At 33.1% G+C, this 18100-nt stretch overlaps 1 long non-coding RNA gene across 1 annotated transcript; it reads left to right on the plus strand.

Moving 5' to 3' along the window:
- Positions 1-11867: 11867 nt before the first annotated feature.
- Positions 11868-13127, plus strand: LOC145162230 (uncharacterized). The gene is made up of 2 exons (XR_013738971.1): positions 11868-12428; positions 12531-13127. It is a non-coding gene; the product is annotated as an uncharacterized LOC145162230 (long non-coding RNA).
- Positions 13128-18100: the final 4973 nt, after the last annotated feature.

Raw genomic sequence — 18100 nt, forward strand, 5'->3', positions numbered from 1 at the left:
GTCATAGGATCTGATAGGTCGGCTAGGAAAACTGCTTTAGGACCTGGGCGCCTGGCTACTGGGTAAAAGCCCATCAAAGAATGGACTTCGGTGTATGAAACGAGGTTGTTCCATAATTTGGCAAATTTTTGAGCAGATGGTTTTTTCATGGCTTCTTTTTCCTTAGTTGATGGAATGGCTTCAAGGGCAATTTTTGCATTTAATTGGTTAAGAGATCTTGGGATGGATACAGGTTTTTGTGGGGTAAAGCTGGATATCGGTTTTTGTGGTGTTAGGAGAACTGTTTTTGAACATTCGACGTTATCTTTTATGACTGCTTTGTATGCTTCGTTGTATGCGGCTTCTGCTTCATTTTTTGTTTTGTAACTTTTGTGAATGATATTTTTTCCAAGAATATACGAGTTGGCAATTCCCCAATCGTCATATATTCCTTTGTTTTCTCCGTTGAAAATCACGTACCATTTCTTTATGTTTTTGTGATCTGCTTGAAGTGGTGGATATTCTTCTGGATTTTGTGTTATAGGTTGTTTTTCTGACTTGAGTATTGTTTGTGGCTGACTGTCATCGGATGAAATTTCATGAATTTCTTCTTTCGGTTGATTTGTTGTTGAACTACTAGCTGCTTCTTCTTTAGGTACTGAATGAGATGATAAAATTTGTATTGTTTGTTGTAGTTGATCTTTTTCACGTCTGACTACTTCAAGTTGTCTGACTAATGATGCTTCTTGCTCTTCTTTTTGTTTGAACTGTTGTTTGATTTGCTTCATGATTGCTTCCATTTCAATATATCTGTGGATTGAATATTTGCGTCTCTTGGGTACCTGAATGATTGCTTAAATCTGTTTGTTTTTAATATTTCAAATGATGATATGAGAATTTTCATATCAATGTATGCTTTTGGTGATATATTCATATCACTGTATGCTTTTGGTGATATATTCATATCATTGTATACTTTATCATTGTTTACTTCAGATGGTATTTTCATACCATTGTATGCTTTAGCAATGTATATTCCAGATAGGTTAGATATGAGGTTTCTCTCAAGTTCTAATTCTAATAATACTTTTTCCATAGGATTATGTACCTGCATCTGAATCAGAATCAGTTGTATATGCATAAATATCTATATCTGAATTTATATCTGAATCTTCTATGGGTTCGTATCCAAGATCATATGCGATTTTTAATATATTTGTTTTTTTTTCTTTTTTAATCTTTTTTGGGCATTCATAAGCTTTGTGTCCGTCTTCTTGACATATCCAACATTTACAATCTTTTTTATTTGATGGGCAATAATTAGATTGATATTTTTGTTTATATTGTTTTCTATTTCGGAAATATTTTCTTTCTCCTTGTTTATAATATTCTTTATATTTAGGTTTATAGGTTTGTTTTTTCCAAATTTTCTTTTTATATTGTTGTTTTTTTATTATCTTTACAACCATATTGATTAACTTTATTTGAAATGATGTCACAACATAAATCTATTTTTGCGTCTTGTGTTGTTTTTTGTTCTAAACATTTTTTCTGCATCCATGTTTTTAATATACTTATTCGTGCTCCTAAGGTATCTGCAACTTTATTTTGTTGTAATGCTTCTTGGAAATCTTTTATTACACTTTGGCTTACTAATGATGGTAATTTTTGATAAAACATATTTAATGCTGCCTTTTTTTCTAGTGGAATCTAAATTATAATAATGTTCAGAATATTCGCATATAAATGGATCTAGATAACACATATTACAAATTCGTAGATTAGTTAAATGCCATAATGATTCTAACTGAAAAGCTTCTTTTGATACTTTATCTTCAATTTGTTTTCCTATGAATTCCTAAATAAGACGACTTAATATATTTTTAAAATTTTCCATTGCATCAGTAGTAGCTATCATCATTGTTTCGGTTTCATCAAGAGATGATAGAAAACGATATGCATTACCTTGTGTTTTATGAATGATATAATTAAGAAAATGTGTTGGGTGTAAATTTCTTAATTCTTCAGTTAACTGAATTTGTACTCCCATTTTATTACTCCATTCTTGAATTTTTGCTTCAGGATTTTGATCACAATCAATAAAAAGAATATCTAAATTTGTTGGAAATGTAAATAATTTAGGTATGTATTGAGGAGGTATTTTTTCCCATTTATTTTGTTTATTTTTAACCATTCCTTGTCTATATAAAAAATTTTCCTCTAATGAAGGTGGTCCATAAATATATTGACTTTGATAATCATCTTCAACGTATGATTGTTTTTGTTTTAATCCAAAATTGTTTTGTGAATTTCTATATGGATTTGAATAAGGATTTTCGTCATCTGAAGAAAAATCATATATTACTTCTGCGTCATTATTATCTAAATTATTTTCTATTTCTATATTATTTTCTTGAGTTTCGGATGGAATTTCTAATGCTGCAAATAATTTAGTTAGTGTTTCTACTTTTTCTTGTAAAGTTTCCATATAAATTGTGTGTATTTTGTAAATGAAATCTTTAGTTTCTTTTTACTAGTGAAATAGTTATTATTAACGATTTTTCTATTTTTTGAAACATATTTAACAAATTAATTTTGTTATCTTATCTTCAAGGTTTTTTATTTGTTCTTGTTTCCAATTTATATTATTATTTATTATATGTATTGCTTCAATATTGGATATACAATTAATTATTGATATATTAGAATCTATTTTTAAATCTAAAAGAAATTTTTTAGATTGTTTCAATGTTTTACGAAAAAAATTTAATTCTTGTTTATTTTTATCTAGACTTGAAAAACTCATGATTATAACTTTATAATAATAATAGTTTAATTTTGTTTTGGATTAAAATTACGATTAAAATTTATAGCTTTTAAAAATGATAGTGATAGTAGAGTTTATTGTGACTATTAATTTTATGATGATTATGATGATAAGTCATAACGATGAATATTCATAATAATATTTATGATGATGAATGATAAATAAAGACGAGTATGATAAATGATATGATAACATTTATAATGATATTAAAATCTTCTTACGACAATTATTATTGATTTTTAATAACGACGATATGAATATTTAAAAACAATGATTATTTGTTTATGATGCTGCATATATATGTATTCTTACTAACGATAGATTGAATATGCAAACTAATAATAAGAATAATAAGAACGTTACTTAGCTCTGATACCAAATTTAAAGACATGACGGAAATAATATGATTAGGATAGAATTATACCTGAATGATGCGTCGGGATGGATTGACGATAGATTGTTTGGGTATGATTATATGATAATATTGGATATGTTTAGATAGGGCTCTGCTATTCAGAAATAGAAAACTATTTCAACAGAAGAAGATTGAGATCAACTCAAATCTATAACACTCAAATTTAGCTTATTCATTCCATATGGGCAAATGCCCTATTTATAGGCTCAAAGGAGCCGAGTACAATAATAGAATTGCAATCGGTTGATTGCAATATGACAAACCTATTTACATTAATGCCCCCTAGAGTATTGAAGGTCTTACATACTTTATTTTACTATACTACCGACACTTTGCATACAATAATTATAAAAGACAAAACCTAAATAATTACAAATACTTTCTATATTGAAAGGCCACATGTCTTCAATAATGTATCCTTTTTAATAATGGCTTCTTATGTCATTGCTTACGTCATTCAATCTTTGTTTTTAAAAGTCCCCTTACTCACTTTCATTTTGATTCCTATTATGTTAATGAATCTGTTTTGTCCTATAATATATCACACCTATCCTTCAATGCAATATTTTACTTGAGATTACTTTATACCGAAGTAGGTTATAACCCGTGAAAACCACGATTAATATATTTAAAATTATTATATAGATAAAAAAAATATTAAAAGTGGTTATAGATACTATAAAAAACAATTTGTTGATCACAATCATGACAAAGAGTAATTTCTAGCATTAAACCCTTCTACGTCTAAAATGATTCAAGTAATTTACACATTTTTAGGTTGCACAGAAAATCAGTTGGAACTTTAAATTTGATAAACTTTTGACTTGATTATGGAGAAATGTAAACAGTGCATATATTAAGTTCGATAAGAATAGTAATATAGTATATCATATCTCTAAAGATGAAAACTGGAAATAAGTTTAATGGAAATCACAATTCAATTTATGGTCTGAGAGATCTAATGAAACATGACATCAAATGTGCAGGTTTAAAAGTACTCACAAAAGACAAATTCATGTATTTTTTTTTCTTTTGCTATATCGTAACAAGAAAGATGAGCGCATGTTACCCTTCTCATTTTCAAAAGACAAATTCATGTATTTGTTTTCTTTTGCTATATCGTAGCAAGAAAGATGAAACACATGTTACCCTTCTCATTTTCAGTACTTAATAGAAAAAAAGAAATAATAAAAAATGATAGAAGTACCTATAACTAAAAGGGTGTGAAAGTGTATTACAACGAAGAGGTATTTTCATTATTTACTTACAAGTTTCCATTTTAAGATATCAACTATTTCAAATTCTATCTAATAATAGCATTGTACTTATTTATCTACTTGTTAGAACATTGTTATACTTGAAAAGAAGTAAAAAAAATGAAAAAATGATTTATCATAGTTACTTGCTTATTGCAGAAATAGATGGTGTATGTGGCTGTGTGTATGTCAAAAAAAAATAATAAAAAATAATAGCAGAATTGACAATTAAAGCTTCTACCATAAAGATGAGTTTCTGTTTCAAATTTACTTTACCCCTTTAAAGTACAGTAAGATCCTATATGCATGCACAAGAATACAAAAATTACACAAAAATCATAAAAATAACATATAAAAATAATTGTCATAGAACCTATATTTGTAAGAAAAGGTACAAATCTAAATGTAAAATCACGTCCAAGTCACTTCAAAATCATTTGCTTAATCACAATCGAGTTCACTTCAAAACCTAGCCTGGATGGTCTCATGAATCCACTCACATCGTGCAATACTTTTAGAACTTTTTGGAGAAATCCATACTAACAACAAAACATATTTAAAATCATTTGAAAACTCAATATGAGATTATGAAACTAGTTTAGAACATTAGAACCCTTCTTCCATGACATATTCTCCAATTAGGCAAATACTTAGCCCTTCTTCTGTGACATAATCCCTTGTATGCCCATTCCCCTTTCCATTTGAATTCCCCACCTAGTATTTAGGAAATTGACAAACAGCTAAAATTTAATAATAGTAAAAACCGAGAAAAAAACTTACATTTTTAGTTGTTTCTCAACTATAGAACCTAAATTGGGAGAAGAACATTGAAGAAGGTGATTGCTAGGGCAAAGATAAGAGAAGAAAAAATAATGGAGGTTATACCCAACACCACCACCAACATGGATATGCAATTTAGGAATTAAAGGAAGATAAACATGAAACTACAAGCACATCAAGTCCTTTCGGACCTCTGGTCAATGACGACAAATTAGGTTACATGCATACACACAAAATAAACAAACACAAGAACAAAATTGAAAAAATTGGAACACATCTGCCGATACAAATCAAAACACAAAAAGAAAAAAAAAATCGAAGAACTAACCACCAATCTTAGCAGCAATCGTCATCGGTATAGGGTTAAAAAAGTTTAATTTTAGCAGAATCTTAACAGTAATCCTCGTCGAATAACTATGGAGGCAGAGTTGGAATTGCATAAATAGATACACTGACTTTTAATTTCTTGCTAGTTATCATCCGAAAATCTCTATGATTGTTGATTGCTAGTTATCGTCCTAAGCCCAAACGCACCCAGTTGAACAACAGTCGAAAAACCTTGTTAGGGAGAAAAAGAAGCACATATTACAGATATTACAGAAACCCTAATCCTATGACGAAGCAAATACTCACTAAAATCGGGATGAAAAGTGAACCTGAACAGGAAGATAACACAAAGAAATTTGAGAATAAGAGTTTTTCGCCACAAATCAAAATTGTAACTTCAAGTAAATGCGACCAAAAATCAGGGTTATATGAATCAAAAACCTACCCAACGATTTTAAATTTAGAAATGAACAGGATCCCTGATTTCTTGCCATGACATTCAAATCTATTTGCTGATTTATTGGGATATCATATCAAAAACTAAAATGCTGATATTTAGGAATTGATCGTAGAATGATGCATTAAGTTTCTGGGCGGGAAAAGTAGAGACTAAATATTTGGCGGAATGAGATGTGGCAAGACATATGACTCAAAAGAGGACACATGTCCTTTTAAAAGACTCTTTTATTAAGAAACTAGGTGTGATCCCGTGTATTACACGGGTTGATTTAAAAAAAGATTAAACATTAAATTGAAATGTAAACAAAAAATATTTTTTGATGTACAACTTTATAATAAGAAAGGAAGAAATTTTAAAAATTGAAACAAATCAAAAATTGACAAGTGGATAATATTTATTTCAAAAATACCACAAAATGACAAGTGTCAAAACTCATAAAAGATTAACATGTGGCAAAAAAACCTTCATTTATTAAGGAGGATAGATAGAAGATAGATCTGTCATCATCCGTTCATAAAAAAAATATCAACTTCAATTGAAATAGAGCCTTTTGGTTTAACTTTTTAGAAAAAATTCAAATTTTGTTAGAAAACTTCACTTTTCTCTGTCCGAGTATTTTTCTATTTTTTCTTGCTACTTTTTGTTAAAAAAAAAAAAGACTTTAAATTTTCCATATGCAGGGCTGGTCTAAACATATTTTTTCTTGTTAGTTTTCATCAACTGTTTTTATATTAACTTAATAATTGAAAAAAACTTAATTATAGTAGCTTCTAAATATAACATTTTCGATTATAAAAACCCATATATTTTAAAAAAAATACTTATTCTAGTTTTTGAGATGCAAAATCACTAATAATATCTTTAAAATTGTTTGAATATTTGTAATCTAATATTCTAATAGAATATATGAAAATTCTAACAGTTTTTTTTTTGTAATTTTTATACTATAATATTCTATTAGAATATTTCACATATATTCCAAAAGAAAAAAAAACAGTAATATTTTTTTATTTTTTTGGAAAATAAATGACGAAAATGATATTTTAAAAAAATTCGAAAATTTTCAATTATTTTTCATTTTAAAAATATTTTTTTATCTCCAAACTGAGTGAATTAGATTGTGTCCTCATGTCTTACAAAATTTAATGGTCTTAAATGAACCTAACCATATATATATATATATATATATATATATATATATATATATATATATATATAGTTGTTAAAATCTATCATTATCTAAAAATCCGATTTGAAATTATTTGAAGACAAAACCTCAAAAATGGTCCCTGTGGTTTCAAAACTTTTAACAAATGATTTTTTTCGCTAACTCCGTTAACATTTAGCCGTTAAGTGAAGGGCATTTCTGTCATTTCACAACCACAGGGACCATTTATGAAGTTTTGCCTTAGTTTTTTTTAAAAAAAGAAAAATAAATATAATTATTTAATATTAAACACTCTCTCTCTCTCTCTCTCTCTCTCTCTCTCGTGAATCAAATCATTCTTCGTTGCCCCTACCATCGCATCATTCCTCACCGTTTGTCACCACCAAATTCTACCACCGGTTCCTCTGGTAAACACTCCGATCCCCATCCCATCCTTCTCTTCCTCCCTAAAAGTTCACCAAGAAATTGAGCCTGAGTAACAGACATGAAATCGATTAGCAACCCCAATGAAATCATTCACAAAATCAAGAATCGGGTTCTCCGTTTTAGTCACCGGAGCAGCCAGAAGACGAAATGGGGTCAACCCTCCTCCACCCCTCCTCCTGTTGATCGGAAACAACCAAACACCCCTGAGGATCGCTGCTTCCCTCCGCTGCTACTTCGTTGTTTCCTTCCCTTCCTCCCTCGTGTTTTTCAAATGGAACAGAGAAGGAACGACCAAGGAGGCCACCAGAGCAACCCCCTTGCTGTAATAGTCACCCAACATCATAAGTTGCCTTCGTTTTCTTCCTTCATTTTGGCGATTGTCCAAACCCCCCACCGAACAACCTCTGCTTCCATTCTTCTTTCTCCATTCGATCGAGTGTTTCCCATTCCCCTCGATTTGTGATCGCCGACGACGAGAGAATAGCCAAGGGGAGTTTGCCGGAGATCGACTCCCTTCTTGCGATCTATTTAACCATCAGACCACCATTTTGACTGCTTCCATTCGTGTTCCTTCTTCCCTTTCCCGATCAATTAAGAAGAGGCGTAAACCAACAAGGGGTTATCGGTCTCGACGGACACCCTTTTCCCTCCTCGTGATTTCCCAGCCGCACCGGACCTCCCATCGATCTGCCTTTCATTCGTCTGTTCCTTGCCCAATCTGATGGATACGATGATTATTCAAGGTCAAAGTTGCTTTGCCTTTTTGGGGAAGATGAAGCTATAAGAATACGTACTGTACAAGTCTCAAAGCAATGGGGGGAGAGAGAGAGAGAGAGAGAGAGAGAGAGAGAGAGAGAGAGAGAGAAAGAGAGAGAGTGTGTGTGTGTGAGAGAGAGAGATCAAACTTCTTTCATTTTTTCTTTTCTTTTTTAATAAAAAAATTAAGATAATAAGAGAAAACCTCATAAATGGTCCCCGGATATTGAAATGACGAAAATACCCCTCACTTAACGGTAGAAAGCTGACGGAGTTAGGCGGAAGGACTAAACATTAAAAGTTTTGAAACCACATGGACCATCTGTGAGGTTTTTTGAACTTAGGGACTAAACTTGATATTTTCGGAAACCACAGGGACCATTTTTGAAGTTTTGTCTTATTTGAATTTTAGGACATACGAAAATCGAATATCCGACTTCTCGGATTTGGTTATCAAATAGTACTTTTCTAAATTTTTGAATATTTCGAATATTAGATATACTATCCGAATCTATAGCCAAAACTTCAAAATATACTCAAAGTATAATCGATCGGGAGAGTTTGGAGACTTGGATGTAGTTTAGTGACTTTATTATGTCTTTTCATTTTTTAATTTTTTTTTTACTTTTTATTTTATTTTAAATATCTGTTATTTAACATATTTTTTGTGGCGACTTACAATATTCACATAATTGTTTAACTAATAGTCAAATGAAAAGGAAAACAAATTTGGTTTATAGTGTATAACGTCTAAATAAACAGAATTTTTTTAGAAAGTTAAGAGTTTTCGGAAATCCGATATAGTATCGAATCCATATCCAAAACTTCGAATATTTGAAATTTTAGATACATTCGGATATCATTATCCACTTTCCGAAATTTTCAAAACCAAAATTAGAATATCTGAAATTTTGGGTATTCGGTTTTGAACACTATGAAGTCCAAGATTGTCTCTCCAAAATATTTGTGTAGTCTAAGATTGTCTCTTTAAAATAGCCCTTGTGGATATAAAGAAGACTGCAACATATATACACATTTATTGGACCTTGTTGTACCGATGTGAGATATAATAACACTCTCCTTTAGAGTCGGACCTTTCTTGAGAATTTGAAGACTCCAACGTGTATATACATTTATTGAACCGTGTCGCACCGATGTGAGATGCACTAATACTCCCCTTCAGAGTCGGAGACACCATGAGGATAAACAAGGATGTGTCAAGCCACAAGGGTGGGAGACGCCAACTCTGATACTATGTAAGATATATGTGGAGTCCAAAACCGTTTTTCTAAAAAAAACCATTGTGGAAAGAAATGAAGCTCCAACATATATAGACACTTATTGAACCGGGTTGTACTGATGTGGGATACACCAACAAACAAATATATATATATATATATATATATATATATATATATATATATATATATATATATATATATATATATATATATATATATATAAAGAAGAAAGTTTTATATAGACGTAGCGGTTAAACGAGTAACAAGTTGTGCCGCAACCTCTTTTTGGATGACAAAACTAATTCTTTTAAAAACATCTATAGATCTTGGGGTCATAACATTACTATGCGTGACCCGTTGGACTCTATTGAGTAGCTCCACAACTTTTGGTGCAAGGAAACCGAAAGTATCAAATGCAAAAGGTATAAACGTGTGTTGATTTTCCATGCACGCTTTCTCATGTTTTGCCACTTTGCATGACGCATCTCTTAAAACAGCTTGCCCCACAGTGAAAACCCCACTCCCCAAGCCCACAAGAGATGAAATATCTGTTAGATCCACACGTGCATGCTTTCCTCCAGCCCATCCAAATACTAAAACATCAGTTTGTTTAAGTGTTGATATTCCTTCCAACGGGTCAGTTAGAAGGTTCACATGTGCCTCTTTCTCGGCAGAAACTATATATATATATATATATATATATATATATATATATATATATATATATATATATATATATATATATAATAATAATAATAATAATAATAAGTTGAAACATAATTCTTCTAGAACTCGAGTAATTGGTGAGACAATGACAACTTAACAAAACTTGGGTTTCCACTTGACTTTCGGTTCGGTGCCTAATTTTCACCTATTTTATCTTATGTTTATATTCAAATGATGTTAAAATCCGTTCATGTATTTGTTATTTATAATCAATAAATAAAGGGGACTGATTCTTCCTTGATTATTCCACTGAAAAATAATTTAATTGACCTTTATACCCTTGGTTTTTAATTTGTAAACATTTAAGGCAATCCTGAATGACAATAGCTTCAACACTAGCTTGCACCATAAGCAAAACAAATACCAGATCTGCAACGAGAAAGAACAACTGAAGAACAAGTCATAAAAGGTTTCCGTCACTTGATTACACAATTATACAAAACGCACAAATCCTAGGGAAAAAATATCCCCCTTTTGACTAACTTCAAGCAACTCAGTATCCTGTGTTTGGAGGCTCTCTACAGGAAACAATTATTTTTTTAAAGGAACACAGTTGAATCACTAAAACTACACCTGATCATCAGTACTCAGTACTCTCCAATCTGATTATAATGCTTCTTAAGGATCCTACTGATTCGTCCAAAAACGAATAAGAAAAAACAATTGTTTTCTTGTATCCATTTGTTAAATTCACTAGAACAAAAGGCATTTGAAGAATATAACCACAAACTAGACAAAAACAAACATACACAAATACATAGCGGAAGAATGCGCATGAATAAAAAAACACATGAAGAAACCGTATACACAAAAAACATACAGAAATTACCCAACTACAAAATAGATGAAGAAATCCCACACCACAAAAAAATAACGTTACAGTGGATTTGAACTCTGATTAAAATAGAGTTGATTCTCACACTATCGATGCAGATTAATCGATTCAAACCCTGGTTTAATTGATTGAAAGGAGATGAAGTATATATAATTTAGTGTATCCCTTGTTTATAGAAATCGGTTTGAAGAGGATTTTGTTTTGCTAGAGGGAAATCGCATGATGTTTTGTGATTGTAATAATCTATTTAATGGCAAAATTTGAAGAAGTGAAGAAGGAAGAAGAAAGAACAAAGAAGAAGAAGTAGCGTGTGTTATTTGGAAGCAAATTCAAAGAATTTCTCTTTCTAAATTAAAATAAGGGGCATTTATGTCAAAATTTTTCATATTTTCTGTGGATGGATAAAAAGTTTCGGTGGCAAAATCAGCTTAACTGAGTTGTTTTTTAACTTTTTATATTTGAATGCGAAGAGACGGGAATTGAGAGTCCAACGCGTTAACCATTTAATATATATATATATATATATATATATATATATATATATATATATATATATATATATATATATATATATATAAAGTAGAGTTTTTGATATAAAAACCTCAATTTTACACAAAAAAATTCGGTTATGTCGATTTTTTTTCAATAGATCCTCACATTTGGGTAAGTTTTTTCACTTAGTGTTTTTTATCAGGTCAAGAGGAGGTAGGCGGTCCTTCCCTCATCATCTCTTCTTTCTTCTCCCTTCTCAAGCAGCAAAACCGTCGATCTCCTCCTCTTATATCTTCTCTAAAATCAAGAACCATATACATTGTAACCACCATCACCGCCGCCAACAACTTTCTTACAGTCACCATCCATCGTGGATAATCTTCCACCACCTCTCTTCTCCATCAAAACCTTTCTAAAGCCTCTGTCGACCGTCTATCTACAATCTAACGCTACCATCAAACTATGAGCTTCTGCCACCACCTCTCTACCCCACCGAAACTCTCTAAACCACCATTTACTTCCGACCATCCGTCACCACTTCTCTACTCCTCCAGAAACCTCTCAAACCCACCATTGATCACCGTTCTACAAGCTAAATCTCTCGTCTTTGTGGGGGTTTACCTTGAATTGACCAGATTAGGTTAAAAAAACAAAACATTCATTTTCAGTGGGGGATTTTATTCAGGGGCTTGGTTCCAATGAGGGCTTTTAGTGGGTGATTTATTTTTTGCAATTATTGTGTGCGATTATGATTCACAACAACCCTTCTTTCTGATGCAAATTTCTTTTCTAAACTTATGAATTTATTTGGATTGATCTTGTTTATTTCCAATTACGAATAGGAGCAAGCTGATTTGGGGCCGAAGAAAGAACTAAGGGAGTTGCTGCATATTATTGTGTTCAAGGATAGCTTTTCTGTAACTGATACCGTGTGAGTCTTGTGCTTCATTGTTTTCACGGTATAAATAAAGGTAGTTTAATGGTAGGGTTGTGGTGTGAAGAAGACGATGTATTCAGGTGGATTGTGTGTGGTAAAGGTGGGTTAACGGTTGCTATGATGGAGGGATAAGGGTGGCGTTGGATGGCGGAAAACGGTTGTGGTGGTTTGTGTGTAGTAAATGGTGGTGCTAGTGTGTAGCAGAGGGTGGTGGTGATGGCAGAGTGTGGTGGTGGTGGTGATGTGCGTCTTTGTGTTAAGAAGAAGACCAGGTGGGCTACCGGCTATAGAAGGTAAAATGAGGATAAAGGTCAAAGTTGACAAAGTTTCCGGTATTTGAGGAATCTGTGGAAAAAAAAAGGACTTTGGTAAAAGAAATTAGGTAAAAGAAATTAGAGTCCGGTCTCGTGCGGGTGCGCATCGAACATGTGTTTACGACCACATCAGATTAAAGGTTGTAACTAAACCTTTAGTTTTCCACGTAATATCAAAATGTTTTTTACATATAAATTTTTTTGAATAACTATCAACTTGTATATTCACAACTAGTTTATAACCCGTAGTAAACACGGGTTATAAAATTAATTAAATTTTTATAAAAAAATTTATAATTATTAATCAATTATTTTAAATAAATTATTAATTAAGAGGTATATCAAAATTTTAAAGTTATTATAACTTCAAATTTAACATATTAATAAAAAATGTAAAATTGATTTTGAAATGAGTTGCCTAATATATCTAATATATCTATAGGACACATGACATAATATTAATGAGTTGTAATAGAGTGACACTTGGCAAAAAGAGATTAAAACTATTTATTTATTAGAATAGGGATTCTAGCAATTTGCTAGAAAGGAAAAGAAATCACAAAGTGTTCCATAGCCAAACATTCCAGTTAACGTCGGATTAAAAAAACTCAAAATTTTAACTAATAGAAAGATTTTAAAACAATATTATCAAACAATGTATTTTTTCTAATTTGAACCCCCTCAAAAACTATTGAATTTTGAAATATCCAAATAACTCAACACGCTGTAATTACAATCACTTCTAAACGATACGTGTTAGTAAGGCATAGATTTTGGTCATCCATACAAGTCAACCATTTTTTAAAAGAAGATGAAAACGGGAGTGACAACGCACACCACCGAGAAACTAAAGACCATATCACCACCGCCACTTCACACTTGAAAATAATGTGAGTGGATGATTAACCCCTACACCACAAGACGGACACACAATAGATTGCAACTCCAAAGATCTTTTTGATAAATTCAACTGTGTCGGTAGTCTATATTACATCAATCTCCACACAAAAATATTGACTTTCTTGGGATGTACCTTACACCACCCCGTATGATGCTCAACACCCACCATGATCACGTCTATTATGTGTTGCCTCGTACCTTTACCGAAATTCACCCTTCGAATCCAAAGCCCACCATAATCGATCCATCAACTCTATAACAACCACACCTTGAACCACTTCCAACATCAAACCTAATAGTTCTTCTTCACACATACCCCAAACCTGTCTCCTCCAATTCAACACCCAATGATCATTATACCATCTATCTTTCCAAACAATCTTGATAAAGTTCAAGATTGTACAACTTATTAAATTTTTATAAAAAATGGTTGTGCATCTATCTAAACATCATGCCAAAAAGATATCAGGTTCTCTCTTCCGATTATTTTCTCAAAGGAAGATAACGGGACAACATTACTAGCATTCATTTTATAAATCGCAACAACAATCTTAGCCCAAACACCGACACTACTCCCACCATTCTTGGCTATAGTAAATTCACCATCTATCCCATGTATTGATTTTATAATTCTAACCCAACAAAGTTAGAGTTAGAGACAAACCTCCAACACCATTTTTGTAGAAGAGTATTATTAAAACCTGATAAACCTCCCAAACCAAGACCACCCTTTTCAAAGATAGTTAAACATTTCTCCAACTTTACCAAGGCCATTTTTCTAACACCCTCCCTCACCACCCCAAAAAAGCTTAATCCTCAAAGCTTCAAAGTTTTTTTATAATCCTTTCAAGGGATTTGAAAATTGTCATGTAATATATACTAATACTACCCATAATCGATTTAACTAGAGTAGATCTCCCACCTATGAACATGAAATTGACTTTAAAACCCAATAAACGTGCTTTGAGTTTATTCACCACAACTTCCCAGTTTCTAATCTACTCTCATTTACCCCAATCGGGGTCCCAATATACACAAAATGGTACTTGACATGCATTACAACCAGAACGGGCCACTAGTTCTTGAATCTGATCCCACTCAACACCGACTCCATATAGATTGGATTTTTGCATCTTAAGCTTTAACCATGAGACAACATAAAGGTTATAAAAACTTATAAAATACTATCAATCTCCATACTCTACGTAACGTCCCAAAAATACCGAGTAAAAATTTCATTTTAAGTATGTCAAAACCATTCATTCATCGTCCCAAAAGATGACCAGAGTAAAAGTATTCTCAAAACATCAGAGCAAAATCATAAATAGTCAATACAAACTAAATCTCCAAGCGATGCAGTGAGATCAAGATGGTCCCTTCCTTTTAAATCAAAAGTATCTGAAAACATTTTAAATATAAACCATAAGCACAAAGCTTAGTGATTTCTCCTAAAATACCACATTACAACACATATATAACAACAAGTAGCTGTATCGGGTCCGTAACAACCCCAAGTCCATAATGAGTTCGATCCCAAATCAACTCCATCGGGTCCAAATCAACCTCGAGTCCAGAATGACTCTGAGCCCAGATCGGCTCCACGTATACAATCATACCAGCAACATACCCAAGAGTTATAGTGAGAAGACTCACATGAACTATTCACTTGAAGCCCAACACTTACCTCAGCAATAGAACAGCCAACCTAAGCTTCCTAAAGCCAAACCGAGACTAATCCTTACTCTACACACTAAATCCAGCAATCTTAACTAAAGTCAACCCAGGTCAAAAGTCAACAGTCAAAGATAAAGTCAAAAATGCCAACAGTGGCCCTCCATGTCGTGGCCTTCCTTGACCAAGTAGTGGGCACAAAATGCCAAAACAGTTGATGAATCCCTAGTCTCCATGCCGTTAAGACTGGTCTGAACAGTTCAATCAAGCTTAATCCATTTTCTTTCGATTTTAAGAGGTCCAAAGCTCAGATCTGGTCCTTTCCAAGCTCTTAATGGATAAAGTTTCTTACTTTATCCTTTAAGATAACCCTTTAAGTCTAGATCTAGATTCCAAAGTCCAAAATGGCAACTTAAAGCATGGGACTAGACCATTAAGCACTTAATTCATGAAATATTCAACCCAAAATTTCCAAAAGCACTTTAGGGACCTGAATAAACCCTAAAAATGTAAACTTTATGGACATGCATACCCCATGCATATCCTTTCCCAAATATGGGTCAAAAGATGTAATACGACTTAGATTTCATGCAAGGTTCTCAAATCACCACCATTTTCTAGATCTATGAGATAAAATACTCTTGGGACTTAAATAAGCCATAAAGTTGCAACCTTTATCTCTTCCAACCATACAAACTTTATGAAAGGGACCAAAATAGGACATAAAACCTAGATTTAGAGAGAAAAGCACCAAACGGAAACTTGATCACTTAAAAGAGCCTAATGAACTCTCAAGAGGTTGATGATGATGTTTGCTTCTTGAATCAACACACTAGACACCTTATTCTTCTTCTTCAAGCTACCAAAAGCACCAAAATAAGCCAAGAATCACCAAGAGGGTTTAGGGTTATGGATTTCTAGGGTTTGAGGGTGATGGACGCTGACAAGGAACCCTAGATTCAAGCTAATGAGATTTAAATATGAAGGAAACCCTAAAAGATCATGGGCTTGGTCCAGAACAAATTCCATGACGTAACCATACTATCGCCATGTCGTGACACTTATTAAAGATGCGTGGTTCCAAATCAAATTGTCACGTCGTGGTGATACCTTCACCATGTCGTGGCCAACCAAAATTTCACACTATAACTTATTTTTATAAAATTCAGACCTCAAAAATTCGAATGTTACAACTCTTCCCCACTTAAATTAGATTTATTTCTCAAAATCATTCCTTAAAACTCCCTTTATTACACCACCTGACACCATACAAACTTTTCTAAATGCAAAAATAGAACCGAGAGATCATCTTACATAAACAATCACCTTCTTATACTGTTATCGAAACCCAGCCTTAACGAATTTCACATGTCCCGACGAAGGGATGAACCTTAACCCGCCACCCTTAACCACAAGGAGAAAATTCAATTACTCTTCCCGAAAACTAGAAACCTCATTCCATGCCCGAATCCTATGAAAACATAATCCTTCAAAACATGATCATAATAACTCTAATCCGCAATCCAAAATAAACAAAAATCTCTCCGACCCTGAATTATCACACTGATACTAAGAAACAGAAATCCTGACCATTTGCTGATGCCGAAATCCTTGCTCATCGAATGCAAAGGCGACCCTCACAATATTCACAATCATTGGTGCCAAACCAACATACAACTCACATCCTACTAACCTTTATTCATATTTTCAATCCATTCGATATCTCCTAATTTCATGCTAACCTTCTAGCAAATTGGGATGCCGAATCCTTAACCGTTTGTTGAGACTGGCAATCTCGGACACTGTCGCACGACAAGACTCCACCTAAAAGTCAAACTGATAAGGGCTACCCTAGCTTATCTGGCACACATGCTCTAATGCTCAAACTATGCCAGATTCTACCGAGTCCCACCCTCATGAGTCATACACCTACCAAGTCACGATACACTGTGACATCATCTAATCCGCTGGAACACTTAAGATCACAGATCACACTGCTCTTGCCAAAATTCCATCACTGGTATGTAGACTTACGACCAACACCATATACTCTGAGCATATCCTCGAATTCACAAGTGGTCCACTCACCTATGATATCCTAACCAGACAGGCCTCACCCAAACTAACATAGCCAAACGGTCCTCGCCCCTAATCGAGAGCTATACAAGCCTAAAACATCGCCACAACTCTAACAACCACTCCTGCGATGACCTAACTTATCCTAATGGATGTTACGAACCAAATCATAGAATTACAACACTTCCAGAACCGCCATGGGCCCAACCCATGGTCTTACCAGCCATCCATAAAATACCCGAGCCAAGGCAACATAGGTCGAAACCCCATTCTGCTAAACCTCAATTAGGCATTCAGGTTGTGCTTCGAACCCCAAAGCCTTCATCAGATAAGAACAGATATAGAGGTCCTAACACAACACTTAACCCAAGCCTATCCACGAATCCGACATGCGCCACTGCTGCTGCTTCACGTCCTCGGATGAGATAATCCTGAATCCTCAACTTTTTGCTTGATAATTGCAACCGAAGAATGAAAATTATTCATGGCATAAACCCTGACTCACATCATAACC

The sequence above is a fragment of the Lactuca virosa genome, chromosome 3 (genome assembly GCF_052849685.1).
Source record: "Lactuca virosa cultivar CGN04683 chromosome 3, Lactuca_virosa_CGN04683_v6, whole genome shotgun sequence".
In the NCBI taxonomy this organism is placed as follows: domain Eukaryota; kingdom Viridiplantae; phylum Streptophyta; class Magnoliopsida; order Asterales; family Asteraceae; genus Lactuca; species Lactuca virosa.